This window comes from Pseudorasbora parva, chromosome 22, assembly GCF_024679245.1.
Source record: "Pseudorasbora parva isolate DD20220531a chromosome 22, ASM2467924v1, whole genome shotgun sequence".
In the NCBI taxonomy this organism is placed as follows: domain Eukaryota; kingdom Metazoa; phylum Chordata; class Actinopteri; order Cypriniformes; family Gobionidae; genus Pseudorasbora; species Pseudorasbora parva.
Window position 1 is genome coordinate 4,551,460 of NC_090193.1, and position 23,135 is coordinate 4,574,594.

At 39.4% G+C, this 23,135-nt stretch overlaps 47 non-coding genes across 47 annotated transcripts; all 47 read left to right on the forward strand.

Annotated features, from left to right (window-relative positions):
* Positions 1-622: 622 nt before the first annotated feature.
* On the forward strand, positions 623-694 carry trnac-gca (transfer RNA cysteine (anticodon GCA)). The gene has a single exon. It is a non-coding gene; the product is annotated as a tRNA-Cys (tRNA).
* Positions 695-1,120: 426 nt separating this feature from the next.
* trnac-gca (transfer RNA cysteine (anticodon GCA)) lies at positions 1,121-1,192 on the forward strand. The gene has a single exon. It is a non-coding gene; the product is annotated as a tRNA-Cys (tRNA).
* An 875-nt stretch (positions 1,193-2,067) lies between these two features.
* Positions 2,068-2,139, forward strand: trnac-gca (transfer RNA cysteine (anticodon GCA)). The gene has a single exon. It is a non-coding gene; the product is annotated as a tRNA-Cys (tRNA).
* A 136-nt stretch (positions 2,140-2,275) lies between these two features.
* trnac-gca (transfer RNA cysteine (anticodon GCA)) lies at positions 2,276-2,347 on the forward strand. Its single transcript has one exon. It is a non-coding gene; the product is annotated as a tRNA-Cys (tRNA).
* Positions 2,348-2,448: 101 nt separating this feature from the next.
* Positions 2,449-2,520, forward strand: trnac-gca (transfer RNA cysteine (anticodon GCA)). The gene has a single exon. It is a non-coding gene; the product is annotated as a tRNA-Cys (tRNA).
* Positions 2,521-2,653: 133 nt separating this feature from the next.
* Positions 2,654-2,725, forward strand: trnac-gca (transfer RNA cysteine (anticodon GCA)). The gene has a single exon. It is a non-coding gene; the product is annotated as a tRNA-Cys (tRNA).
* A 222-nt stretch (positions 2,726-2,947) lies between these two features.
* Positions 2,948-3,019, forward strand: trnac-gca (transfer RNA cysteine (anticodon GCA)). Its single transcript has one exon. It is a non-coding gene; the product is annotated as a tRNA-Cys (tRNA).
* Positions 3,020-3,156: 137 nt separating this feature from the next.
* Positions 3,157-3,228, forward strand: trnac-gca (transfer RNA cysteine (anticodon GCA)). Its single transcript has one exon. It is a non-coding gene; the product is annotated as a tRNA-Cys (tRNA).
* A 36-nt stretch (positions 3,229-3,264) lies between these two features.
* On the forward strand, positions 3,265-3,336 carry trnac-gca (transfer RNA cysteine (anticodon GCA)). The gene has a single exon. It is a non-coding gene; the product is annotated as a tRNA-Cys (tRNA).
* Positions 3,337-4,748: 1,412 nt separating this feature from the next.
* trnac-gca (transfer RNA cysteine (anticodon GCA)) lies at positions 4,749-4,820 on the forward strand. Its single transcript has one exon. It is a non-coding gene; the product is annotated as a tRNA-Cys (tRNA).
* An 875-nt stretch (positions 4,821-5,695) lies between these two features.
* trnac-gca (transfer RNA cysteine (anticodon GCA)) lies at positions 5,696-5,767 on the forward strand. Its single transcript has one exon. It is a non-coding gene; the product is annotated as a tRNA-Cys (tRNA).
* A 137-nt stretch (positions 5,768-5,904) lies between these two features.
* On the forward strand, positions 5,905-5,976 carry trnac-gca (transfer RNA cysteine (anticodon GCA)). The gene has a single exon. It is a non-coding gene; the product is annotated as a tRNA-Cys (tRNA).
* Positions 5,977-6,852: 876 nt separating this feature from the next.
* Positions 6,853-6,924, forward strand: trnac-gca (transfer RNA cysteine (anticodon GCA)). The gene has a single exon. It is a non-coding gene; the product is annotated as a tRNA-Cys (tRNA).
* Positions 6,925-7,058: 134 nt separating this feature from the next.
* trnac-gca (transfer RNA cysteine (anticodon GCA)) lies at positions 7,059-7,130 on the forward strand. Its single transcript has one exon. It is a non-coding gene; the product is annotated as a tRNA-Cys (tRNA).
* A 100-nt stretch (positions 7,131-7,230) lies between these two features.
* On the forward strand, positions 7,231-7,302 carry trnac-gca (transfer RNA cysteine (anticodon GCA)). Its single transcript has one exon. It is a non-coding gene; the product is annotated as a tRNA-Cys (tRNA).
* A 2,319-nt stretch (positions 7,303-9,621) lies between these two features.
* On the forward strand, positions 9,622-9,693 carry trnac-gca (transfer RNA cysteine (anticodon GCA)). Its single transcript has one exon. It is a non-coding gene; the product is annotated as a tRNA-Cys (tRNA).
* A 134-nt stretch (positions 9,694-9,827) lies between these two features.
* trnac-gca (transfer RNA cysteine (anticodon GCA)) lies at positions 9,828-9,899 on the forward strand. The gene has a single exon. It is a non-coding gene; the product is annotated as a tRNA-Cys (tRNA).
* Positions 9,900-9,999: 100 nt separating this feature from the next.
* On the forward strand, positions 10,000-10,071 carry trnac-gca (transfer RNA cysteine (anticodon GCA)). The gene has a single exon. It is a non-coding gene; the product is annotated as a tRNA-Cys (tRNA).
* A 1,763-nt stretch (positions 10,072-11,834) lies between these two features.
* trnac-gca (transfer RNA cysteine (anticodon GCA)) lies at positions 11,835-11,906 on the forward strand. Its single transcript has one exon. It is a non-coding gene; the product is annotated as a tRNA-Cys (tRNA).
* Positions 11,907-12,244: 338 nt separating this feature from the next.
* Positions 12,245-12,316, forward strand: trnac-gca (transfer RNA cysteine (anticodon GCA)). The gene has a single exon. It is a non-coding gene; the product is annotated as a tRNA-Cys (tRNA).
* A 130-nt stretch (positions 12,317-12,446) lies between these two features.
* On the forward strand, positions 12,447-12,518 carry trnac-gca (transfer RNA cysteine (anticodon GCA)). Its single transcript has one exon. It is a non-coding gene; the product is annotated as a tRNA-Cys (tRNA).
* A 135-nt stretch (positions 12,519-12,653) lies between these two features.
* On the forward strand, positions 12,654-12,725 carry trnac-gca (transfer RNA cysteine (anticodon GCA)). The gene has a single exon. It is a non-coding gene; the product is annotated as a tRNA-Cys (tRNA).
* Positions 12,726-13,031: 306 nt separating this feature from the next.
* trnac-gca (transfer RNA cysteine (anticodon GCA)) lies at positions 13,032-13,103 on the forward strand. The gene has a single exon. It is a non-coding gene; the product is annotated as a tRNA-Cys (tRNA).
* A 702-nt stretch (positions 13,104-13,805) lies between these two features.
* On the forward strand, positions 13,806-13,877 carry trnac-gca (transfer RNA cysteine (anticodon GCA)). The gene has a single exon. It is a non-coding gene; the product is annotated as a tRNA-Cys (tRNA).
* A 132-nt stretch (positions 13,878-14,009) lies between these two features.
* Positions 14,010-14,081, forward strand: trnac-gca (transfer RNA cysteine (anticodon GCA)). The gene has a single exon. It is a non-coding gene; the product is annotated as a tRNA-Cys (tRNA).
* Positions 14,082-14,418: 337 nt separating this feature from the next.
* On the forward strand, positions 14,419-14,490 carry trnac-gca (transfer RNA cysteine (anticodon GCA)). The gene has a single exon. It is a non-coding gene; the product is annotated as a tRNA-Cys (tRNA).
* A 321-nt stretch (positions 14,491-14,811) lies between these two features.
* trnac-gca (transfer RNA cysteine (anticodon GCA)) lies at positions 14,812-14,883 on the forward strand. The gene has a single exon. It is a non-coding gene; the product is annotated as a tRNA-Cys (tRNA).
* Positions 14,884-15,014: 131 nt separating this feature from the next.
* trnac-gca (transfer RNA cysteine (anticodon GCA)) lies at positions 15,015-15,086 on the forward strand. Its single transcript has one exon. It is a non-coding gene; the product is annotated as a tRNA-Cys (tRNA).
* A 134-nt stretch (positions 15,087-15,220) lies between these two features.
* trnac-gca (transfer RNA cysteine (anticodon GCA)) lies at positions 15,221-15,292 on the forward strand. The gene has a single exon. It is a non-coding gene; the product is annotated as a tRNA-Cys (tRNA).
* Positions 15,293-15,806: 514 nt separating this feature from the next.
* On the forward strand, positions 15,807-15,878 carry trnac-gca (transfer RNA cysteine (anticodon GCA)). The gene has a single exon. It is a non-coding gene; the product is annotated as a tRNA-Cys (tRNA).
* A 329-nt stretch (positions 15,879-16,207) lies between these two features.
* trnac-gca (transfer RNA cysteine (anticodon GCA)) lies at positions 16,208-16,279 on the forward strand. The gene has a single exon. It is a non-coding gene; the product is annotated as a tRNA-Cys (tRNA).
* A 911-nt stretch (positions 16,280-17,190) lies between these two features.
* trnac-gca (transfer RNA cysteine (anticodon GCA)) lies at positions 17,191-17,262 on the forward strand. Its single transcript has one exon. It is a non-coding gene; the product is annotated as a tRNA-Cys (tRNA).
* Positions 17,263-17,397: 135 nt separating this feature from the next.
* trnac-gca (transfer RNA cysteine (anticodon GCA)) lies at positions 17,398-17,469 on the forward strand. Its single transcript has one exon. It is a non-coding gene; the product is annotated as a tRNA-Cys (tRNA).
* Positions 17,470-17,974: 505 nt separating this feature from the next.
* On the forward strand, positions 17,975-18,046 carry trnac-gca (transfer RNA cysteine (anticodon GCA)). The gene has a single exon. It is a non-coding gene; the product is annotated as a tRNA-Cys (tRNA).
* A 133-nt stretch (positions 18,047-18,179) lies between these two features.
* Positions 18,180-18,251, forward strand: trnac-gca (transfer RNA cysteine (anticodon GCA)). Its single transcript has one exon. It is a non-coding gene; the product is annotated as a tRNA-Cys (tRNA).
* Positions 18,252-18,558: 307 nt separating this feature from the next.
* Positions 18,559-18,630, forward strand: trnac-gca (transfer RNA cysteine (anticodon GCA)). Its single transcript has one exon. It is a non-coding gene; the product is annotated as a tRNA-Cys (tRNA).
* A 1,117-nt stretch (positions 18,631-19,747) lies between these two features.
* Positions 19,748-19,819, forward strand: trnac-gca (transfer RNA cysteine (anticodon GCA)). Its single transcript has one exon. It is a non-coding gene; the product is annotated as a tRNA-Cys (tRNA).
* Positions 19,820-19,954: 135 nt separating this feature from the next.
* On the forward strand, positions 19,955-20,026 carry trnac-gca (transfer RNA cysteine (anticodon GCA)). The gene has a single exon. It is a non-coding gene; the product is annotated as a tRNA-Cys (tRNA).
* A 131-nt stretch (positions 20,027-20,157) lies between these two features.
* trnac-gca (transfer RNA cysteine (anticodon GCA)) lies at positions 20,158-20,229 on the forward strand. The gene has a single exon. It is a non-coding gene; the product is annotated as a tRNA-Cys (tRNA).
* A 134-nt stretch (positions 20,230-20,363) lies between these two features.
* trnac-gca (transfer RNA cysteine (anticodon GCA)) lies at positions 20,364-20,435 on the forward strand. The gene has a single exon. It is a non-coding gene; the product is annotated as a tRNA-Cys (tRNA).
* A 364-nt stretch (positions 20,436-20,799) lies between these two features.
* trnac-gca (transfer RNA cysteine (anticodon GCA)) lies at positions 20,800-20,871 on the forward strand. Its single transcript has one exon. It is a non-coding gene; the product is annotated as a tRNA-Cys (tRNA).
* Positions 20,872-21,005: 134 nt separating this feature from the next.
* On the forward strand, positions 21,006-21,077 carry trnac-gca (transfer RNA cysteine (anticodon GCA)). The gene has a single exon. It is a non-coding gene; the product is annotated as a tRNA-Cys (tRNA).
* Positions 21,078-21,213: 136 nt separating this feature from the next.
* On the forward strand, positions 21,214-21,285 carry trnac-gca (transfer RNA cysteine (anticodon GCA)). Its single transcript has one exon. It is a non-coding gene; the product is annotated as a tRNA-Cys (tRNA).
* Positions 21,286-22,393: 1,108 nt separating this feature from the next.
* On the forward strand, positions 22,394-22,465 carry trnac-gca (transfer RNA cysteine (anticodon GCA)). The gene has a single exon. It is a non-coding gene; the product is annotated as a tRNA-Cys (tRNA).
* A 135-nt stretch (positions 22,466-22,600) lies between these two features.
* On the forward strand, positions 22,601-22,672 carry trnac-gca (transfer RNA cysteine (anticodon GCA)). The gene has a single exon. It is a non-coding gene; the product is annotated as a tRNA-Cys (tRNA).
* A 131-nt stretch (positions 22,673-22,803) lies between these two features.
* trnac-gca (transfer RNA cysteine (anticodon GCA)) lies at positions 22,804-22,875 on the forward strand. Its single transcript has one exon. It is a non-coding gene; the product is annotated as a tRNA-Cys (tRNA).
* A 134-nt stretch (positions 22,876-23,009) lies between these two features.
* Positions 23,010-23,081, forward strand: trnac-gca (transfer RNA cysteine (anticodon GCA)). Its single transcript has one exon. It is a non-coding gene; the product is annotated as a tRNA-Cys (tRNA).
* The last annotated feature ends 54 nt before the right edge of the window (positions 23,082-23,135 follow it).

The following is a 23,135-nucleotide window of genomic DNA, read 5'->3' on the forward strand; positions in this document are numbered from 1 at the left end:
AACAAAGATTTTTTTAATTTATTGAAATAGTTGTCAAGAAAGGCGGTATAGCTCAGTGGTAGAGCATTTGACTGCAGTTCAAGAGGTCTCCAGTTCAAATCCGGATGCCCCCTTTGACATGTTCTCTGGTACTTTTATACTAGCCTACTTTCAAACAAACCAGACATATGTCATTTGTGCTTGCTATATGTCAGGCTTGTTTAAAACAAAGATTTTTTTAATTTATTTAAATAGGTTTCAAGAAAGGCGGTATACCTCAGTTGTAGAGCATTTGACTGCAGATCAAGAGGTCTCCGGTTCAAATCCGGATGCCCCCTTTAGCCTGACCTAATCTGTTCTGTGGTGCATTTATACTAGCCTACTTTTCGACAAGACAGAAATATCTAAATTGTGTTTCGAGATGTGGTTTTCCTGAAAGGGGGTATATCTCAGTGGTAGAGCATTTGACTGCAGATCAAGAGGTCTCCCGTTCAAATCCGGATGCCCCCTTTGACATGTTCTCTGGTACTTTTATACTAGCCTACTTTCAGACAAGCCAGACATATCTCCATTGTGCTTGCGATATGTTAGGTTTGTTTAAAACAAAGATTTTTTTTAATTTATTTAAATGGTTTTCAAGAAAGGGGGTATAGCTCAGTGGTAGAGCATTTGACTGCAGATCAAGAGGTCTCCGGTTCAAATCCGGATGCCCCCTTTGACATGTTCTCTGGTACTTTTATACTAGCCTACTTTCAGACAAGCCAGACATATCTTAATTGTGCTTGCGATATGTCAGGCTTGTTTAAAACAAAGTTTTTTTTTAATTTATTTAAATGGTTTTCCAGAAAGGGGGTATAGCTCAGTGGTAGAGCATTTGACTGCAGATCAAGAGGTCTCGGTTCAAATCTGGATGCCCCCTTTAGCCTGACCTAATCTGTTCTGTGGTGCATTTATAGTAGCCTACTTTTCGACAAGACAGAAATATCTAAATTGTGTTTTGTGATATGGTTTTCCAGAAAGGTTCAAATCCGGATGCCCCCTTCAGCTTGAACAAATCTGTTCTGTGGTTCATTTATACCAGCCTACTTTCAGACAAGCCAGACGTATCTCACTTGTCTTTCGAGATAGGATTTTCAAGAAAGGGGGTATAGCTCAGTGGTAGAGCATTTGACTGCAGATCAAGAGGTCTCCGGTTCAAATCCGGATGCCCCCTTTGACATGTTCTCTGGTACTTTTATACTAGCCTACTTTCATACAAACCAGACATATGTCATTTGTGCTTGCTATATGTCAGGCTTGTTTAAAACAAAGATTTTTTTAATTTATTGAAATAGTTTTCAATAAAGGCGGTATAGCTCAGTGGTAGAGCATTTGACTGCAGATCAAGAGGTCTGCAGTTCAAATCCTGATGCCCCCTTTGACATGTTCTCTGGTACTTTTATACTAGCCTACTTTCAAACAAACCAGACACATGTCATTTGTGCTTGCTATATGTCAGGCTTGTTTAAAAAAAAGATTTTTTTAATTTATTTAAATAGGTTTCAAGAAACGGGGTATAGCTCAGTGGTAGAGCATTTGACTGCAGATCACGAGGTCCACGGTTCAAATCCAGATGCTCCCTTTAGCTTGACCTAATCTGTTGTGGTTCATTTATACCATTCTACTTTCAGACAAGCCATACATATCTAAATTGTGTTTCATTCAAAGATTTATTTAATTATTTATTTAAGTAGTTTTCCAGAAAGGGGGTATAGCTCAGGGGTAGAGCATTTGACTGCAGATCAAGAGGTCTCCGGTTCAAATCTGGATGCCCCCTTCAGCTTGAACAAATCTTTTCTGTGGTTCATTTATACCAGCCTACTTTCAGACAAGCCAGACATATCTCACTTGTCTTTCGAGATAGGATTTTCCAGAAAGGGGTATAGCTCAGTGGTAGAGCATTTGACTGCAGATCAAGAGGTCCACGGTTCAAATCCAGATGCTCCCTTCAGCTTGAAACAAATCTGTTCTGTGGTTCATTTATACCAGCCTACTTTCAGACAAGCCAGACATATCTCACTTGTCTTTCGAGATAGGATTTTCCAGAAAGGGGGTATAGCTCAGTGGTAGAGCATTTGACTGCAGATCAAGAGGTCTCCGGTTCAAATCCGGATGCCCCCTTTGACATGTTCTCTGGTACTTTTATACTAGCCTACTTTCAGACAAGCCAGACATATCTCCATTGTGCTTGCGATATGTCAGGCTTGTTTAAAACAAAGGTTTTTTTTTTAAATTTATTTAAATGGTTTTCCAGAAAGGGGGTATAGCTCAGTGGTAGAGCATTTGACTGCAGATCAAGAGGTCTCCGGTTCAAATCCGGATGCCCCCTTCAGCTTGAAACAAATCTGTTCTGTGGTTCATTTATACCAGCCTACTTTCAGACAAGCCAGACATATCTCACTTGTCTTTCGAGATAGGATTTTCCAGAAAGGGGGTATAGCTCAGTGGTAGAGCATTTGACTGCAGATCAAGAGGTCTCCGGTTCAAATCCGGATGCCCCCTTTGACATGTTCTCTGGTACTTTTATACTAGCCTACTTTCAGACAAGCCAGACATATCTCCATTGTGCTTGCGATATGTCAGGCTTGTTTAAAACAAAGTTTTTTTTAAATTTATTTAAATGGTTTTCCAGAAAGGGGGTATAGCTCAGTGGTAGAGCATTTGACTGCAGATCAAGAGGTCTCCGGTTCAAATCTGGATGCCCCCTTTAGCCTGACCTAATCTGTTCTGTGGTGCATTTATAGTAGCCTACTTTTCGACAAGACAGAAATATCTAAATTGTGTTTTGTGATATGGTTTTCCAGAAAGGTTCAAATCCGGATGCCCCCTTCAGCTTGAACAAATCTGTTCTGTGGTTCATTTATACCAGCCTACTTTCAGACAAGCCAGACGTATCTCACTTGTCTTTCGAGATAGGATTTTCAAGAAAGGGGGTATAGCTCAGTGGTAGAGCATTTGACTGCAGATCAAGAGGTCTCCGGTTCAAATCCGGATGCCCCCTTTGACATGTTCTCTGGTACTTTTATACTAGCCTACTTTCAGACAAGCCAGACATATCTCCATTGTGCTTGCGATATGTTTGGCTTGTTTAAAACAAAGATTTTTTTTTAAAAATGTATTTAAATGGTTTTCAAGAAAGGGGGTATAGCTCAGTGGTAGAGCATTTGACTGCAGATCAAGAGGTCTCCGGTTCAAATCCGGATGCCCCCTTTGACATGTTCTCTGGTACTTTTATACTGAAAGAAAGGGGATATAGCTCAGTGGTAGAGCATTTGACTGCAGATCAAGAGGTCTCCGGTTCAAATCCGGATGCCCCCTTTGACATGTTCTCTGGTACTTTTATACTAGCCTACTTTCATACAAACCAGACATATGTCATTTGTGCTTGCTATATGTCAGGCTTGTTTAAAACAAAGATTTTTTTTAATTTATTGAAATAGTTTTCAATAAAGGCGGTATAGCTCAGTGGTAGAGCATTTGACTGCAGATCAAGAGGTCTGCAGTTCAAATCCTGATGCCCCCTTTGACATGTTCTCTGGTACTTTTATACTAGCCTACTTTCAAACAAACCAGACACATGTCATTTGTGCTTGCTATATGTCAGGCTTGTTTAAAAAAAAGATTTTTTTAATTTATTTAAATAGGTTTCAAGAAAGGGGGTATAGCTCAGTGGTAGAGCATTTGACTGCAGATCACGAGGTCCACGGTTCAAATCCAGATGCTCCCTTTAGCTTGACCTAATCTGTTGTGGTTCATTTATACCATTCTACTTTCAGACAAGCCATACATATCTAAATTGTGTTTCATTCAAAGATTTATTTAATTATTTATTTAAGTAGTTTTCCAGAAAGGGGGTATAGCTCAGGGGTAGAGCATTTGACTGCAGATCAAGAGGTCTCTGGTTCAAATCTGGATGCCCCCTTCAACTTGAACAAATCTTTTCTGTGGTTCATTTATACCAGCCTACTTTCAGACAAGCCAGACATATCTCATTTGTCTTTCGAGATAGGATTTTCCAGAAAGGGGGTATAGCTCAGTGGTAGAGCATTTGACTGCAGATCAAGAGGTCCACGGTTCGAATCCAGATGCTCGCTTTAGCTTGACCTATTCTGTTATTTTTATTTATACTAGCCTTTTTTCAGACAAACCAGACATATGTCATTTGTGCTTGCTATATGTCAGGCATGTTTAAAACAAAGATTATATAATTTATTTAAATAGTTTAAAAGGAAGGGGGTATAACTCAGTGGTAGAGCATTTGACTGCAGATCAAGAGGTCTCCGGTTCAAATCCGGATGCCCCCTTTGACATGTTCTCTGGTACTTTTATACTAGCCTACTTTCAGACAAGCCAGACATATCTTAATTGTGCTTGCGATATGTCAGGCTTGTTTAAAACAAAGTTTTTTTTAAATTTATTTAAATGGTTTTCCAGAAAGGGGGTATAGCTCAGTGGTAGAGCATTTGACTGCAGATCAAGAGGTCTCGGTTCAAATCTGGATGCCCCCTTTAGCCTGACCTAATCTGTTCTGTGGTGCATTTATAGTAGCCTACTTTTCGACAAGACAGAAATATCTAAATTGTGTTTTGTGATATGGTTTTCCAGAAAGGTTCAAATCCGGATGCCCCCTTCAGCTTGAACAAATCTGTTCTGTGGTTCATTTATACCAGCCTACTTTCAGACAAGCCAGACGTATCTCACTTGTCTTTCGAGATAGGATTTTCAAGAAAGGGGGTATAGCTCAGTGGTAGAGCATTTGACTGCAGATCAAGAGGTCTCCGGTTCAAATCCGGATGCCCCCTTTGACATGTTCTCTGGTACTTTTATACTAGCCTACTTTCATACAAACCAGACATATGTCATTTGTGCTTGCTATATGTCAGGCTTGTTTAAAACAAAGATTTTTTTAATTTATTGAAATAGTTTTCAATAAAGGCGGTATAGCTCAGTGGTAGAGCATTTGACTGCAGATCAAGAGGTCTGCAGTTCAAATCCTGATGCCCCCTTTGACATGTTCTCTGGTACTTTTATACTAGCCTACTTTCAAACAAACCAGACACATGTCATTTGTGCTTGCTATATGTCAGGCTTGTTTAAAAAAAAGATTTTTTTAATTTATTTAAATAGGTTTCAAGAAAGGGGGTATAGCTCAGTGGTAGAGCATTTGACTGCAGATCACGAGGTCCACGGTTCAAATCCAGATGCTCCCTTTAGCTTGACCTAATCTGTTGTGGTTCATTTATACCATTCTACTTTCAGACAAGCCATACATATCTAAATTGTGTTTCATTCAAAGATTTATTTAATTATTTATTTAAGTAGTTTTCCAGAAAGGGGGTATAGCTCAGGGGTAGAGCATTTGACTGCAGATCAAGAGGTCTCCGGTTCAAATCTGGATGCCCCCTTCAGCTTGAACAAATCTTTTCTGTGGTTCATTTATACCAGCCTACTTTCAGACAAGCCAGACATATCTCACTTGTCTTTCGAGATAGGATTTTCCAGAAAGGGGGAATAGCTCAGTGGTAGAGCATTTGACTGCAGATCAAGAGGTCCACGGTTCAAATCTGGATGCCCCCTTTAGCCTGACCTAATCTGTTCTGTGGTGCATTTATACCAGCCTACTTTCAGACAAGCCAGACGTATCTCACTTGTCTTTCGAGATAGGATTTTCAAGAAAGGGGGTATAGCTCAGTGGTAGAGCATTTGACTGCAGATCAAGAGGTCTCCGGTTCAAATCCGGATGCCCCCTTTGACATGTTCTCTGGTACTTTTATACTAGCCTACTTTCAGACAAGCCAGACATATCTCCATTGTGCTTGCGATATGTTTGGCTTGTTTAAAACAAAGATTTTTTTTAAAAAATGTATTTAAATGGTTTTCAAGAAAGGGGGTATAGCTCAGTGGTAGAGCATTTGACTGCAGATCAAGAGGTCTCCGGTTCAAATCCGGATGCCCCCTTTGACATGTTCTCTGGTACTTTTATACTAGCCTACTTTCATACAAACCAGACATATGTCATTTGTGCTTGCTATATGTCAGGCTTGTTTAAAACAAAGATTTTTTTTAATTTATTGAAATAGTTTTCAATAAAGGCGGTATAGCTCAGTGGTAGAGCATTTGACTGCAGATCAAGAGGTCTGCAGTTCAAATCCTGATGCCCCCTTTGACATGTTCTCTGGTACTTTTATACTAGCCTACTTTCAAACAAACCAGACACATGTCATTTGTGCTTGCTATATGTCAGGCTTGTTTAAAAAAAAGATTTTTTTAATTTATTTAAATAGGTTTCAAGAAAGGGGGTATAGCTCAGTGGTAGAGCATTTGACTGCAGATCACGAGGTCCACGGTTCAAATCCAGATGCTCCCTTTAGCTTGACCTAATCTGTTGTGGTTCATTTATACCATTCTACTTTCAGACAAGCCATACATATCTAAATTGTGTTTCATTCAAAGATTTATTTAATTATTTATTTAAGTAGTTTTCCAGAAAGGGGGTATAGCTCAGGGGTAGAGCATTTGACTGCAGATCAAGAGGTCTCCGGTTCAAATCTGGATGCCCCCTTCAGCTTGAACAAATCTTTTCTGTGGTTCATTTATACCAGCCTACTTTCAGACAAGCCAGACATATCTCACTTGTCTTTCGAGATAGGATTTTCCAGAAAGGGGTATAGCTCAGTGGTAGAGCATTTGACTGCAGATCAAGAGGTCCACGGTTCAAATCCAGATGCTCCCTTCAGCTTGGAGCAAATCTGTTCTGTGGTTCATTTATACCAGCCTACTTTCAGACAAGCCAGACATATCTCACTTGTCTTTCGAGATAGGATTTTCCAGAAAGGGGGTATAGCTCAGTGGTAGAGCATTTGACTGCAGATCAAGAGGTCTCCGGTTCAAATCCGGATGCCCCCTTTGACATGTTCTCTGGTACTTTTATACTAGCCTACTTTCAGACAAGCCAGACATATCTCCATTGTGCTTGCGATATGTTAGGCTTGTTTAAAACAAAGATTTTTTTAAAATGTATTTAAATGGTTTTCAAGAAAGGGGGTATAGCTCAGTGGTAGAGCATTTGACTGCAGATCAAGAGGTCTCCGGTTCAAATCCGGATGCCCCCTTTAGCCTGACCTAATCTGTTCTGTGGTGCATTTATACTAGCCTACTTTTCGACAAGACAGAAATATCTAAATTGTGTTTCGAGATATGGTTTTCCAGAAAGGGGGTATAGCTCAGTGGTAGAGCATTTGACTGCAGATCAAGAGGTCTCCGGCTCAAATCCGGATGCCCCCTTTGACATGTTCTCTGGTACTTTCTTACTAGCCTACTTTCAGACAAGCCAGACATATCTCCATTGTGCTTGCGATATGTCAGGCTTGTTTAAAACAAAGATTTTTTTTTATTTATTTAAATGGTTTTCAAGAAAGGGGGTATAGCTCACTGGTAGAGCATTTGACTGCAGATCAAGAGGTCTCCGGTTCAAATCCGGATGCCCCCTTTGACATGTTCTCTGGTACTTTTATACTAAAAGAAAGGGGGTATAGCTCAGTGGTAGAGCATTTGACTGCAGATCAAGAGGTCTCCGTTCAAATCCGGATGCCCCCTTTGACATGTTCTCTGGTACTTTTATACTAGCCTTCTTTCAGACAAGCCATACATATCTAAATTGTGTTTCATTCAAAGATTTATTTAATTATTTATGTAAGTGGCTTTCCAGAAAGGGGGTATAGCTCAGGGGTAGAGCATTTGACTGCAGATCAAGAGGTCTCCAGTTCAAATCCGGATGCCCCCTTTGCCATGTTTTCTGGTACTTTTGTACTAGCCTACATTCAGACAAGCCAGACATATCTCACTTGTGCTTGCTATATGTCAGGCTTGTTTAAAACAAAGATTTTTTAATTTTTATTAATTTATTTTATTTAATTATTTAAAATATTATTTATTTAAAATATTATTTATTTAAAATATTATTTAATTTATTTAAATGTTTTTCAAGAAAGGGGGTATAGCTCACTGGTAGAGCATTTGACTGCAGATCAAGAGGTCTCCGGTTCAAATCCGGATGCCCCCTTTGACATGTTCTCTGGTACTTTTATACTAAAAGAAAGGGGGTATAGCTCAGTGGTAGAGCATTTGACTGCAGATCAAGAGGTCTCCGTTCAAATCCAGATGCCCCCTTTGACATGTTCTCTGGTACTTTTATACTAGCCTTCTTTCAGACAAAAACCATACATATCTAAATTGTGTTTCATTCAAAGATTTATTTAATTATTTATGTAAGTGGCTTTCCAGAAAGGGGGTATAGCTCAGGGGTAGAGCATTTGACTGCAGATCAAGAGGTCTCCAGTTCAAATCCGGATGCCCCCTTTGCCATGTTTTCTGGTACTTTTGTACTAGCCTACATTCAGACAAGCCAGACATATCTCACTTGTGCTTGCTATATGTCAGGCTTGTTTAAAACAAAGATTTTTTAATTTTTATTAATTTATTTTATTTAATTATTTAAAATATTATTTATTTAAAATATTATTTATTTAAAATATTATTTAATTTATTTAAATGGTTTTCAAGAAAGGGGGTATAGCTCACTGGTAGAGCATTTGACTGCAGATCAAGAGGTCTCCGGTTCAAATCCGGATGCCCCCTTTGACATGTTCTCTGGTACTTTTATACTAAAAGAAAGGGGGTATAGCTCAGTGGTAGAGCATTTGACTGCAGATCAAGAGGTCTCCGTTCAAATCCGGATGCCCCCTTTGACATGTTCTCTGGTACTTTTATACTAGCCTTCTTTCAGACAAGCCATACATATCTAAATTGTGTTTCATTCAAAGATTTATTTAATTATTTATGTAAGTGGCTTTCCAGAAAGGGGGTATAGCTCAGGGGTAGAGCATTTGACTGCAGATCAAGAGGTCTCCAGTTCAAATCCGGATGCCCCCTTTGCCATGTTTTCTGGTACTTTTGTACTAGCCTACATTCAGACAAGCCAGACATATCTCACTTGTGCTTGCTATATGTCAGGCTTGTTTAAAACAAAGATTTTTTTAATTTTATTTAAATAGTTTTCAAGAAAGGGGGTATAGCTCAGTGGTAGAGCATTTGACTGCAGATCAAGAGGTCTCCGGTTCAAATCCAGATGCTCCCTTTAGCTTGACCTAATCTGTTGTGGTTCATTTATACCATTCTACTTTCAGACAAGCCATACATATCTAAATTGTGTTTCATTCAAAGATTTATTTAATTATTTATTTAAGTAGTTTTCCAGAAAGGGGGTATAGCTCAGGGGTAGAGCATTTGACTGCAGATCAAGAGGTCTCCGGTTCAAATCTGGATGCCCCCTTCAGCTTGAACAAATCTTTTCTGTGGTTCATTTATACCAGCCTACTTTCAGACAAGCCAGACATATCTCACTTGTCTTTCGAGATAGGATTTTCCAGAAAGGGGTATAGCTCAGTGGTAGAGCATTTGACTGCAGATCAAGAGGTCCACGGTTCAAATCCAGATGCTCCCTTCAGCTTGGAGCAAATCTGTTCTGTGGTTCATTTATACCAGCCTACTTTCAGACAAGCCAGACATATCTCACTTGTCTTTCGAGATAGGATTTTCCAGAAAGGGGGTATAGCTCAGTGGTAGAGCATTTGACTGCAGATCAAGAGGTCTCCGGTTCAAATCCGGATGCCCCCTTTGACATGTTCTCTGGTACTTTTATACTAGCCTACTTTCAGACAAGCCAGACATATCTCCATTGTGCTTGCGATATGTTAGGCTTGTTTAAAACAAAGATTTTTTTAAAATGTATTTAAATGGTTTTCAAGAAAGGGGGTATAGCTCAGTGGTAGAGCATTTGACTGCAGATCAAGAGGTCTCCGGTTCAAATCCGGATGCCCCCTTTAGCCTGACCTAATCTGTTCTGTGGTGCATTTATACTAGCCTACTTTTCGACAAGACAGAAATATCTAAATTGTGTTTCGAGATATGGTTTTCCAGAAAGGGGGTATAGCTCAGTGGTAGAGCATTTGACTGCAGATCAAGAGGTCTCCGGCTCAAATCCGGATGCCCCCTTTGACATGTTCTCTGGTACTTTCTTACTAGCCTACTTTCAGACAAGCCAGACATATCTCCATTGTGCTTGCGATATGTCAGGCTTGTTTAAAACAAAGATTTTTTTTTATTTATTTAAATGGTTTTCAAGAAAGGGGGTATAGCTCACTGGTAGAGCATTTGACTGCAGATCAAGAGGTCTCCGGTTCAAATCCGGATGCCCCCTTTGACATGTTCTCTGGTACTTTTATACTAAAAGAAAGGGGGTATAGCTCAGTGGTAGAGCATTTGACTGCAGATCAAGAGGTCTCCGTTCAAATCCGGATGCCCCCTTTGACATGTTCTCTGGTACTTTTATACTAGCCTTCTTTCAGACAAGCCATACATATCTAAATTGTGTTTCATTCAAAGATTTATTTAATTATTTATGTAAGTGGCTTTCCAGAAAGGGGGTATAGCTCAGGGGTAGAGCATTTGACTGCAGATCAAGAGGTCTCCAGTTCAAATCCGGATGCCCCCTTTGCCATGTTTTCTGGTACTTTTGTACTAGCCTACATTCAGACAAGCCAGACATATCTCACTTGTGCTTGCTATATGTCAGGCTTGTTTAAAACAAAGATTTTTTAATTTTTATTAATTTATTTTATTTAATTATTTAAAATATTATTTATTTAAAATATTATTTATTTAAAATATTATTTAATTTATTTAAATGGTTTTCAAGAAAGGGGGTATAGCTCACTGGTAGAGCATTTGACTGCAGATCAAGAGGTCTCCGGTTCAAATCCGGATGCCCCCTTTGACATGTTCTCTGGTACTTTTATACTAAAAGAAAGGGGGTATAGCTCAGTGGTAGAGCATTTGACTGCAGATCAAGAGGTCTCCGTTCAAATCCAGATGCCCCCTTTGACATGTTCTCTGGTACTTTTATACTAGCCTTCTTTCAGACAAAAACCATACATATCTAAATTGTGTTTCATTCAAAGATTTATTTAATTATTTATGTAAGTGGCTTTCCAGAAAGGGGGTATAGCTCAGGGGTAGAGCATTTGACTGCAGATCAAGAGGTCTCCAGTTCAAATCCGGATGCCCCCTTTGCCATGTTTTCTGGTACTTTTGTACTAGCCTACATTCAGACAAGCCAGACATATCTCACTTGTGCTTGCTATATGTCAGGCTTGTTTAAAACAAAGATTTTTTAATTTTTATTAATTTATTTTATTTATTTATTTAAAATATTATTTATTTAAAATATTATTTAATTTATTTAAATGGTTTTCAAGAAAGGGGGTATAGCTCACTGGTAGAGCATTTGACTGCAGATCAAGAGGTCTCCGGTTCAAATCCGGATGCCCCCTTTGACATGTTCTCTGGTACTTTTATACTAAAAGAAAGGGGGTATAGCTCAGTGGTAGAGCATTTGACTGCAGATCAAGAGGTCTCCGTTCAAATCCGGATGCCCCCTTTGACATGTTCTCTGGTACTTTTATACTAGCCTTCTTTCAGACAAGCCATACATATCTAAATTGTGTTTCATTCAAAGATTTATTTAATTATTTATGTAAGTGGCTTTCCAGAAAGGGGGTATAGCTCAGGGGTAGAGCATTTGACTGCAGATCAAGAGGTCTCCAGTTCAAATCCGGATGCCCCCTTTGCCATGTTTTCTGGTACTTTTGTACTAGCCTACATTCAGACAAGCCAGACATATCTCACTTGTGCTTGCTATATGTCAGGCTTGTTTAAAACAAAGATTTTTTAATTTTATTTAAATAGTTTTCAAGAAAGGGGGTATAGCTCAGTGGTAGAGCATTTGACTGCAGATCAAGAGGTCTCCGGTTCAAATCCGGTTGCCCCCTTTGACATGTTCTCTGGTACTTTTATACTAGCCTACTTTCAGACAAACCAGACATATGTCAATTGTGCTTTCTATATGTCAGGCTTGTTTAAAACAAAGATTTTTTAAATTTATTTAAATAGTTTTCCAGAAAGGGGGTATAGCTCAGGGGTAGAGCATTTGACTGCAGATCAACAGGTCTCCGGTTCAAATCCGGATGCCCCCTTTGCCATGTTTTCTGGTACTTTTGTACTAGCATACATTCAGACAAGCCAGACATATCTCACTTGTGCTTGCCATATGTCAGGCTTGTTTAAAACAAAGATTTTTTTTTTATTTATTTAAATGGTTTTCAAGAAAGGGGGTATAGCTCAGTGGTAGAGCATTTGACTGCAGATCAAGAGGTCTCCGGTTCAAATCCGGATGCCCCCTTTGACATGTTCTCTGCTGCTTTTATACTAGCCTACTTTCAGACAAACCAGACATATGTCATTTCTGCTTGCTATATGTCAGGCTTGTTTAAAACAAAGATTTTATAATTTATTTAAATAGTTTAAAAGGAAGGGGTATAGCTCAGTGGTAGAGCATTTGACTGCAGATCAAGAGGTCTCCGGTTCAAATCCGGATGCCCCCTTTGACATGTTCTCTGGTACTTTTATACTAGCCTACTTTCAGACAAGTCAGACATATCTTAATTGTGCTTGCGATATGTCAGGCTTGTTTAAAACAAAGGTTTTTTTTTTTATTTATTTAAATGGTTTTCCAGAAAGGGGGTATAGCTCAGTGGTAGAGCATTTGACTGCAGATCAAGAGGTCTCCGGTTCAAATCCGGATGCCCCCTTCAGCTTGAACAAATCTGTTCTGTGGTTCATTTATTCCAGCCTACTTTCAGACAAGCCAGACATATCTCACTTGTCTTTCGAGACATGATTTTCCAGAAAGGGGGTATAGCTCAGTGGTAGAGTATTTGACTGCAGATCAAGAGGTCTCCGCTTCAAATCTGGATGCCCCCTTTGCCATGTTCTCTGGTACTTTTATACTAGCCTACTTTCAGACAAGCCAGACATATCTCCATTGTGCTTGCGATATGTTAGGCTTGTTTAAAACAAAGAATTTTTTTAAATGTATTTAAATGGTTTTCAAGAAAGGGGGTATAGCTCAGTGGTAGAGCATTTGACTGCAGATCAAGAGGTCTCCGGTTCAAATCCGGATGCCCCCTTTAGCCTGTCCTAATCTGTTCTGTGGTGCATTTATACTAGCCTACTTTTCGACAAGACAGAAATATCTAAATTGTGTTTCGAGATATGGTTTTCCAGAAAGGGGGTATAGCTCAGTGGTAGAGCATTTGACTGCAGATCAAGAGGTCTCCGGCTCAAATCCGGATGGCGCCTTTGACATGTTCTCTGGTACTTTCATACTAGCCTACTTTCAGACAAAACAACCATATCTCTATTGTGCTTGCGATATGTCAGGCTTGTTTAAAACAAAGATTTTTTAATTTTATTTAAATAGTTTTCAAGAAAGGGGGTATAGTGGTAGAGCATTTGACTGCAGATCAAGAGATCACCGGTTCTAATCCAGATGCCCCCTTTAGCTTGACCTAGTCTGTCATGTGGTTCAAAATACCAGCCTACTTTCAGACAAGCCATACATATCAATACAGATCAAGAAGTCTCCGGTTCAAATCCGGATGCCCCCTTTGACATGTTCTCTGGTACTTTTATACTAAAAGAAAGGGGGTATAGCTCAGTGGTAGAGCATTTGACTGCAGATCAAGAGGTCTCCGTTCAAATCCGGATGCCCCCTTTGACATGTTCTCTGGTACTTTTATACTAGCCTACTTTCAGACAAGCCATACATATCTAAATTGTGTTTCATTCAAAGATTTATTTAATTATTTATGTAAGTGGCTTTCCAGAAAGGGGGTATAGCTCAGGGGTAGAGCATTTGACTGCAGATCAAGAGGTCTCCGGTTCAAATCCGGATGCCCCCTTTGACATGTTCTCTGGTACTTTTATTCTAGCCTACTTTCAAACAAACCAGACATATGTCATTTGTGCTTGCTATATGTCAGGCTTGTTGATAACAAAGATTTTTTAAATTTATTTAACTAGTTTTCAAGAAAGGGGGTATAGCTCAGTGGTAGAGCATTTGACTGCAGATCAAGAGGTCCCCGGTTCAAATCCGGATGCCCCCTTTGACATGCTCTCTGGTACTTTTATACTAGCCTACTTTCAGACAAACCAGACATATGTCATTTGTGCTTTCTATATGTCAGGCTTGTTTAAAACAAATATTTTTTAAATTTATTTAAATAGCTTTCAAGAAAGGTGGTATAGCTCAGTGGTAGAGCATTTGACTGCAGATCAAGAGGTCTCCGGCTCAAATCCGGATGCCCCCTTTGACATGTTCTCTGGTACTTTCTTACTAGCCTACTTTCAGACAAGCCAGACATATCTCCATTGTGCTTGCGATACGTCAGGCTTGTTTAAAACAAAGATTTTTTTTTATTTATTTAAATGGTTTTCAAGGAAGGGGGTATAGCTCAGTGGTAGAGCATTTGACTGCAGATCAAGAGGTCTCCGGTTCAAATCCGGATGCCCCCTTTGACATGTTCTCTGGTACTTTTATACTAGCCTACTTTCAGACAAGCCATACATATCTAAATTGTGTTTCATTCAAAGATTTATTTAATTATTTATGTAAGTGGCTTTCCAGAAAGGGGGTATAGCTCAGGGGTAGAGCATTTGACTGCAGATCAACAGGTCTCCGGTTCAAATCCGGATGCCCCCTTTGCCATGTTTTCTGGTACTTTTGTACTAGCCTACATTCAGACAAGCCAGACATATCTCACTTGTGCTTGCCATATGTCAGGCTTGTTTAAAACAAAGATGTTTTATTTATTTATTTAAATGGTTTTCAAGAAAGGAGGTATAGCTCAGTGGTAGAGCATTTGACTGCAGATCAAGAGGTCTCCGGTTCAAATCCGGATGCCCCCTTTAACATGTTCTCTGCTGCTTTTATACTAGCCTACTTTCAGACAAACCAGACATATGTCATTTCTGCTTGCTATATGTCAGGCTTGTTTAAAACAAAGATTTTATAATTTATTTAAATAGTTTAAAAGGAAGGGGGTATAGCTCAGTGGTAGAGCATTTGACTGCAGATCAAGAGGTCTCCGGTTCAAATCCGGATGCCCCCTTTGACATGTTCTCTGGTACTTTTATACTAGCCTACTTTCAGACAAGTCAGACATATCTTAATTGTGCTTGCGATATGTCAGGCTTGTTTAAAACAAAGGTTTTTTTTTTATTTATTTAAATGGTTTTCCAGAAAGGAGGTATAGCTCAGTGGTAGAGCATTTGACTGCAGATCAAGAGGTCTCCGGTTCAAATCCGGATGCCCCCTTCAGCTTGAACAAATCTGTTCTGTGGTTCATTTATACCAGCCTACTTTCAGACAAGCCAGACATATCTCACTTGTCTTTCGAGACAGGATTTTCCAGAAAGGGGGTGTAGCTCAGTGGTAGAGCATTTGACTGCAGATCAAGAGGTCTCCGCTTCAAATCTGGATGCCCCCTTTGACATGTTCTCTGGTACTTTTATACTAGCCTACTTTCAGACAAGCCAGACATATCTCCATTGTGCTTGCGATATGTTAGGCTTGTTTAAAACAAAGATTTTTTTTTAAATGTATTTAAATGGTTTTCAAGAAAGGGGGTATAGCTCAGTGGTAGAGCATTTGACTGCAGATCAAGAGGTCTCCGCTTCAAATCTGGATGCCCCCTTTGACATGTTCTCTGGTACTTTTATACTAGCCTACTTTCAGACAAGCCAGACATATCTCCATTGTGCTTGCGATATGTTAGGCTTGTTTAAAACAAAGATTTTTTTTTAAATGTATTTAAATGGTTTTCAAGAAAGGGGGTATAGCTCAGTGGTAGAGCATTTGACTGCAGATCAAGAGGTCTCCGGTTCAAATCTGGATGCCCCCTTTGAAATGTTCTCTGGTACTTTTATTCTAGCCTACTTTCAAACAAACCAGACATATGTCATTTGTGCTTGCTAAATGTCAGGCTTGTTGATAACAAAGATTTTTTTAATTTATTTAACTAGTTTTCAAGAAAGGGGGTATAGCTCAGTGGTAGAGCATTTGACTGCAGATCAAGAGGTCCCCGGTTCTAATCCAGATGCCCCCTTTAGCTTGACCTAATCTGTCATGTGGTTCATTTATACCAGCCTACTTTCAGACAAGCCATAGATATCTAAATTGTGTTTCATTCAAAGATTTATTTAATTATTTATTTAGTTAGCTTTCCAGAGAGGGGGTATAGCTCAGGGGTAGAGCATTTGACTGCAGATCAAGAGGTCTCCGGTTCAAATCCGGATGCCCCCTTTAGCCTGTCCTAATCTGTTCTGTGGTGCATTTATACTAGCCTACTTTTCGACAAGACAGAAATATCTAAATTGTGTTTCGAGATATGGTTTTCCAGAAAGGGGGTATAGCTCAGTGGTAGAGCATTTGACTGCAGATCAAGAGGTCTCCGGCTCAAATCCGGATGCCGCCTTTGACATGGTCTCTGGTACTTTCATACTAGCCTACTTTCAGACAAAACAACCATATCTCTATTGTGCTTGCGATATGTCAGGCTTGTTTAAAACAAAGATTTTTTAATTTTATTTAAATAGTTTTCAAGAAAGGGGGTATAGCTCAGTGGTAGAGCATTGTACTGCAGATCAAGAGGTCTCCAGTTCAAATCCGGATGCCCCCTTTGACATGTTCTCTGGTACTTTTATTCTAGCCTACTTTCAAACAAACCAGACATATGTCATTTGTGCTTGCTAAATGTCAGGCTTGTTGATAACAAAGATTTTTTTAATTTATTTAACTAGTTTTCAAGACAGGGGGTATTGCTCAGTGGTAGAGCATTTGACTGCAGATCAAGAGATCACCGGTTCTAATCCAGATGCCGCCTTTAGCTTGACCTAATCTGTCATGTGGTTCATTTATAACAGCCTACTTTCAGACAAGCCATACATATCTAAATTGTGTTTCATTCAAAGATTTATTTAATTATTTATGTAAGTGGCTTTCCAGAAAGGGGGTATAGCTCAGGGGTAGAGCATTTGACTGCAGATCAACAGGTCTCCGGTTCAAATCCGGATGCCCCCTTTGCCATGTTTTCTGGTACTTTTGTACTAGCCTACATTCAGACAAGCCAGACATATCTCACTTGTGCTTGCGATATGTCAGGCTTGTTTAAAACAAAGATTTTTTATTTATTTATTTAAATGGTTTTCAAGAAAGGGGGTATAGCTCAGTGGTAGAGCATTTGACTGCAGATCAAGAGGTCTCCGGTTCAAATCCGGATGCCCCCTTTGACATGTTCTCTGGTACTTTTATACTAGCCTACTTTCAGACAAGCCAGACATATCTCCATTGTGCTTGCGATATGTTAGGCTTGTTTAAAACAAAGATTTTTTTTTAAATGTATTTAAATGGTTTTCAAGAAAGGGGGTATAGCTCAGTGGTAGAGCATTTGACTGCAGATCAAGAGGTCTCCGGTTCAAATCCGGATGCCCCCTTTAGCCTTACCTAATCTGTTCTGTGGTGCATTTATACTAGCCTACTTTTCGACAAGACAGAAATATCTAAATTGTGTTTCGAGATATGGTTTTCCAGAAAGGGGGTATTGCTCAGTGGTAGAGCATTTGACTGCAGATCAAGAGATCACCGGTTCTAATCCAGATGCCGCCTTTAGCTTGACCTAATCTGTCATGTGGTTCATTTATACCAGCCTACTTTCAGACAAGCCATACATATCTAAATTGTGTTTCATTCAAAGATTTATTTAATTATTTATGTAAGTGGCTTTCCAGAAAGGGGGTATAGCTCAGGGGTAGAGCATTTGACTGCAGATCAACAGGTCTCCGGTTCAAATCCGGATGCCCCCTTTGCCATGTTTTCTGGTACTTTTGTACTAGCCTACATTCAGACAAGCCAGACATATCTCACTTGTGCTTGCGATATGTCAGGCTTGTTTAAAACAAAGATTTTTTTTTTTTATCTATTTAAATGGTTTTCAAGAAAGGGGGTATAGCTCAGTGGTAGAGCATTTGACTGCAGATCAAGAGGTCTCCGGTTCAAATCTGGATGCCCCCTTTGACATGTTCTCTGGTACTTTTATACTAGCCTACTTTCAGACAAGTCAGACATATCTTAATTGTGCTTGTGATATGTCAGGCTTGTTTAAAACAAAGGTTTTTTTTTATTTATTTAAATAGTTTTCCAGAAAGGAGGTATAGCTCAGTGGTAGAGCATTTGACTGCAGATCAAGAGGTCTCCGGTTCAAATCCGGATGCCCCCTTCAGCTTGAACAAATCTGTTCTGTGGTTCATTTATACCAGCCTACTTTCAGACAAGCCAGACATATCTCACTTGTCTTTCGAGACAGGATTTTCCAGAAAGGGGGTATAGCTCAGTGGTAGAGCATTTGACTGCAGATCAAGAGGTCTCCGCTTCAAATCTGGATGCCCCCTTTGACATGTTCTCTGGTACTTTTATACTAGCCTACTTTCAGACAAGCCAGACATATCTCCATTGTGCTTGCGATATGTTAGGCTTGTTTAAAACAAAGATTTTTTTTTAAATGTATTTAAATGGTTTTCAAGAAAGGGGGTATAGCTCAGTGGTAGAGCATTTGACTGCAGATCAAGAGGTCTCCAGTTCAAATCCGGATGCCCCCTTTGACATGTTCTCTGGTACTTTTATACTAGCCTACTTTCAGACAAGCCAGACATATCTCCATTGTACTTGCGATATGTTAGGCTTGTTTAAAACAAAGATTTTTTTTAAATGTATTTAAATGGTTTTCAAGAAAGGGGGTATAGCTCCGTGGTAGAGCATTTGACTGCAGATCAAGAGGTCTCCGGTTCAAATCCGGATGCCCCCTTTAGCCTGTCCTAATCTGTTCTGTGGTGCATTTATACTAGTCTACTTTTCGACAAGACAGAAATATCTAAATTGTGTTTCGAGATATGGTTTTCCAGAAAGGGGGTATAGCTCAGTGGTAGAGCATTTGACTGCAGATCAAGAGGTCTCCGGCTCAAATCCGGATGCCGCCTTTGACATGGTCTCTGGTACTTTCATACTAGCCTACTTTCAGACAAAACAACCATATCTCTATTGTGCTTGCGATATGTCAGGCTTGTTTAAAACAAAGATTTTTTAATTTTATTTAAATAGTTTTCAAGAAAGGGGGTATAGCTCAGTGGTAGAGCATTGTACTGCAGATCAAGAGGTCTCCAGTTCAAATCCGGATGCCCCCTTTGACATGTTCTCTGGTACTTTTATTCTAGCCTACTTTCAAACAAACCAGACATATGTCATTTGTGCTTGCTAAATGTCAGGCTTGTTGATAACAAAGATTTTTTTAATTTATTTAACTAGTTTTCAAGACAGGGGGTATTGCTCAGTGGTAGAGCATTTGACTGCAGATCAAGAGATCACCGGTTCTAATCCAGATGCCGCCTTTAGCTTGACCTAATCTGTCATGTGGTTCATTTATACCAGCCTACTTTCAGACAAGCCATACATATCTAAATTGTGTTTCATTCAAAGATTTATTTAATTATTTATGTAAGTGGCTTTCCAGAAAGGGGGTATAGCTCAGGGGTAGAGCATTTGACTGCAGATCAACAGGTCTCCGGTTCAAATCCGGATGCCCCCTTTGCCATGTTTTCTGGTACTTTTGTACTAGCCTACATTCAGACAAGCCAGACATATCTCACTTGTGCTTGCGATATGTCAGGCTTGTTTAAAACAAAGATTTTTTATTTATTTATTTAAATGGTTTTCAAGAAAGGGGGTATAGCTCAGTGGTAGAGCATTTGACTGCAGATCAAGAGGTCTCCGGTTCAAATCCGGATGCCCCCTTTGACATGTTCTCTGGTACTTTTATACTAGCCTACTTTCAGACAAGCCAGACATATCTCCATTGTGCTTGCGATATGTTAGGCTTGTTTAAAACAAAGATTTTTTTTTAAATGTATTTAAATGGTTTTCAAGAAAGGGGGTATAGCTCAGTGGTAGAGCATTTGACTGCAGATCAAGAGGTCTCCGGTTCAAATCCGGATGCCCCCTTTGACATGTTCTCTGCTGCTTTTATACTAGCCTACTTTCAGACAAACCAGACATATGTCATTTGTGCTTGCTATATGTCAGGCTTGTTTAAAACAAAGATTTTATAATTTATTTAAATAGTTTAAAAGGAAGGGGGTATAGCTCAGTGGTAGAGCATTTGACTGCAGATCAAGAGGTCTCCGGTTCAAATCCGGATGCCCCCTTTGACATGTTCTCTGGTACTTTTATACTAGCCTACTTTCAGACAAGCCAGACATATCTTAATTGTGCTTGCGATATGTCAGGCTTGTTTAAAACAAAGTTTTTTTTTTAATTTATTTAAATGGTTTTCCAGAAAGGGGGTATAGCTCAGTGGTAGAGCATTTGACTGCAGATCAAGAGGTCTCCGGTTCAAATCCGGATGCCCCCTTCAGCTTGAACAAATCTGTTCTGTGGTTCATTTATACCAGCCTACTTTCAGACAAGCCAGACATATCTCACTTGTCTTTCGAGATAGAATTTTCCAGAAAGGGTGTATAGCTCAGTGGTAGAGCATTTGACTGCAGATCAAGAGGTCTCCGGCTCAAATCCGGATGCCCCCTTTGACATGTTCTCTGGTACTTTTATACTAAAAGAAAGGGGGTATAGCTCAGTGGTAGAGCATTTGACTGCAGATCAAGAGGTCTATACTAGCCTACTTTCAGACAAACCAGACATATGTCATATGTGCTTGCTATATGTCAGGCTTGTTTAAAACAAAGATTTTATAATTTATTTAAATAGTTTAAAAGGAAGGGGGTATAGCTCAGTGGTAGAGCATTTGACTGCAGATCAAGAGGTCTCCGGTTCAAATCCGGATGCCCCCTTTGACATGTTCTCTGGTACTTTTATACTAGCCTACTTTCAGACAAGACAGACATATCTTAATTGTGCTTGCGATATGTCAGGCTTGTTTAAAACAAAGGTTTTTTTTTAATTTATTTAAATGGTTTTCCAGAAAGGGGGTATAGCTCAGTGGTAGAGCATTTGACTGCAGATCAAGAGGTCTCCGGTTCAAATCCGGATGCCCCCTTTGACATGTTCTCTGGTACTTTTATACTATGCCTACTTTCAGACAAGCCAGACATATCTCCATTGTGCTTGCGATATGTTAGGCTTGTTTAAAACAAAGATTTTTTTTTAAATGTATTTAAATGGTTTTCAAGAAAGGGGGTATAGCTCAGTGGTAGAGCATTTGACTGCAGATCAAGAGGTCTCCGGTTCAAATCCGGATGCCCCCTTTAGCCTTACCTAATCTGTTCTGTGCTGCATTTATACTAGCCTACTTGTCGACAAGACAGAAATATCTAAATTGTGTTTCGAGATATGGTTTTCCAGAAAGGGGGTATTGCTCAGTGGTAGAGCATTTGACTGCAGATCAAGAGATCACCGGTTCTAATCCAGATGCCGCCTTTAGCTTGACCTAATCTGTCATGTGGTTCATTTATACCAGCCTACTTTCAGACAAGCCATAGATATCTAAATTGTGTTTCATTCAAAGATTTATTTAATTATTTATTTAGGTAGCTTTCCAGAAAGGGGGTATAGCTCAGTGGTAGAGCATTTGACTGCAGATCAAGAGGTCTCCGGCTCAAATCCGGATGCCGCCTTTGACATGGTCTCTGGTACTTTCATACTAGCCTACTTTCAGACAAAACAACCATATCTCTATTGTGCTTGCGATATGTCAGGCTTGTTTAAAACAAAGATTTTTTAATTTTATTTAAATAGTTTTCAAGAAAGGGGGTATAGCTCAGTGGTAGAGCATTGTACTGCAGATCAAGAGGTCTCCAGTTCAAATCCGGATGCCCCCTTTGACATGTTCTCTGGTACTTTTATTCTAGCCTACTTTCAAACAAACCAGACATATGTCATTTGTGCTTGCTAAATGTCAGGCTTGTTGATAACAAAGATTTTTTTAATTTATTTAACTAGTTTTCAAGACAGGGGGTATTGCTCAGTGGTAGAGCATTTGACTGCAGATCAAGAGATCACCGGTTCTAATCCAGATGCCGCCTTTAGCTTGACCTAATCTGTCATGTGGTTCATTTATACCAGCCTACTTTCAGACAAGCCATACATATCTAAATTGTGTTTCATTCAAAGATTTATTTAATTATTTATGTAAGTGGCTTTCCAGAAAGGGGGTATAGCTCAGGGGTAGAGCATTTGACTGCAGATCAACAGGTCTCCGGTTCAAATCCGGATGCCCCCTTTGCCATGTTTTCTGGTACTTTTGTACTAGCCTACATTCAGACAAGCCAGACATATCTCACTTGTGCTTGCGATATGTCAGGCTTGTTTAAAACAAAGATTTTTTATTTATTTATTTAAATGGTTTTCAAGAAAGGGGGTATAGCTCAGTGGTAGAGCATTTGACTGCAGATCAAGAGGTCTCCGGTTCAAATCCGGATGCCCCCTTTGACATGTTCTCTGGTACTTTTATACTAGCCTACTTTCAGACAAGCCAGACATATCTCCATTGTGCTTGCGATATGTTAGGCTTGTTTAAAACAAAGATTTTTTTTTAAATGTATTTAAATGGTTTTCAAGAAAGGGGGTATAGCTCAGTGGTAGAGCATTTGACTGCAGATCAAGAGGTCTCCGGTTCAAATCCGGATGCCCCCTTTGACATGTTCTCTGCTGCTTTTATACTAGCCTACTTTCAGACAAACCAGACATATGTCATTTGTGCTTGCTATATGTCAGGCTTGTTTAAAACAAAGATTTTATAATTTATTTAAATAGTTTAAAAGGAAGGGGGTATAGCTCAGTGGTAGAGCATTTGACTGCAGATCAAGAGGTCTCCGGTTCAAATCCGGATGCCCCCTTTGACATGTTCTCTGGTACTTTTATACTAGCCTACTTTCAGACAAGCCAGACATATCTTAATTGTGCTTGCGATATGTCAGGCTTGTTTAAAACAAAGTTTTTTTTTTAATTTATTTAAATGGTTTTCCAGAAAGGGGGTATAGCTCAGTGGTAGAGCATTTGACTGCAGATCAAGAGGTCTCCGGTTCAAATCCGGATTCCCCCTTCAGCTTGAACAAATCTGTTCTGTGGTTCATTTATACCAGCCTACTTTCAGACA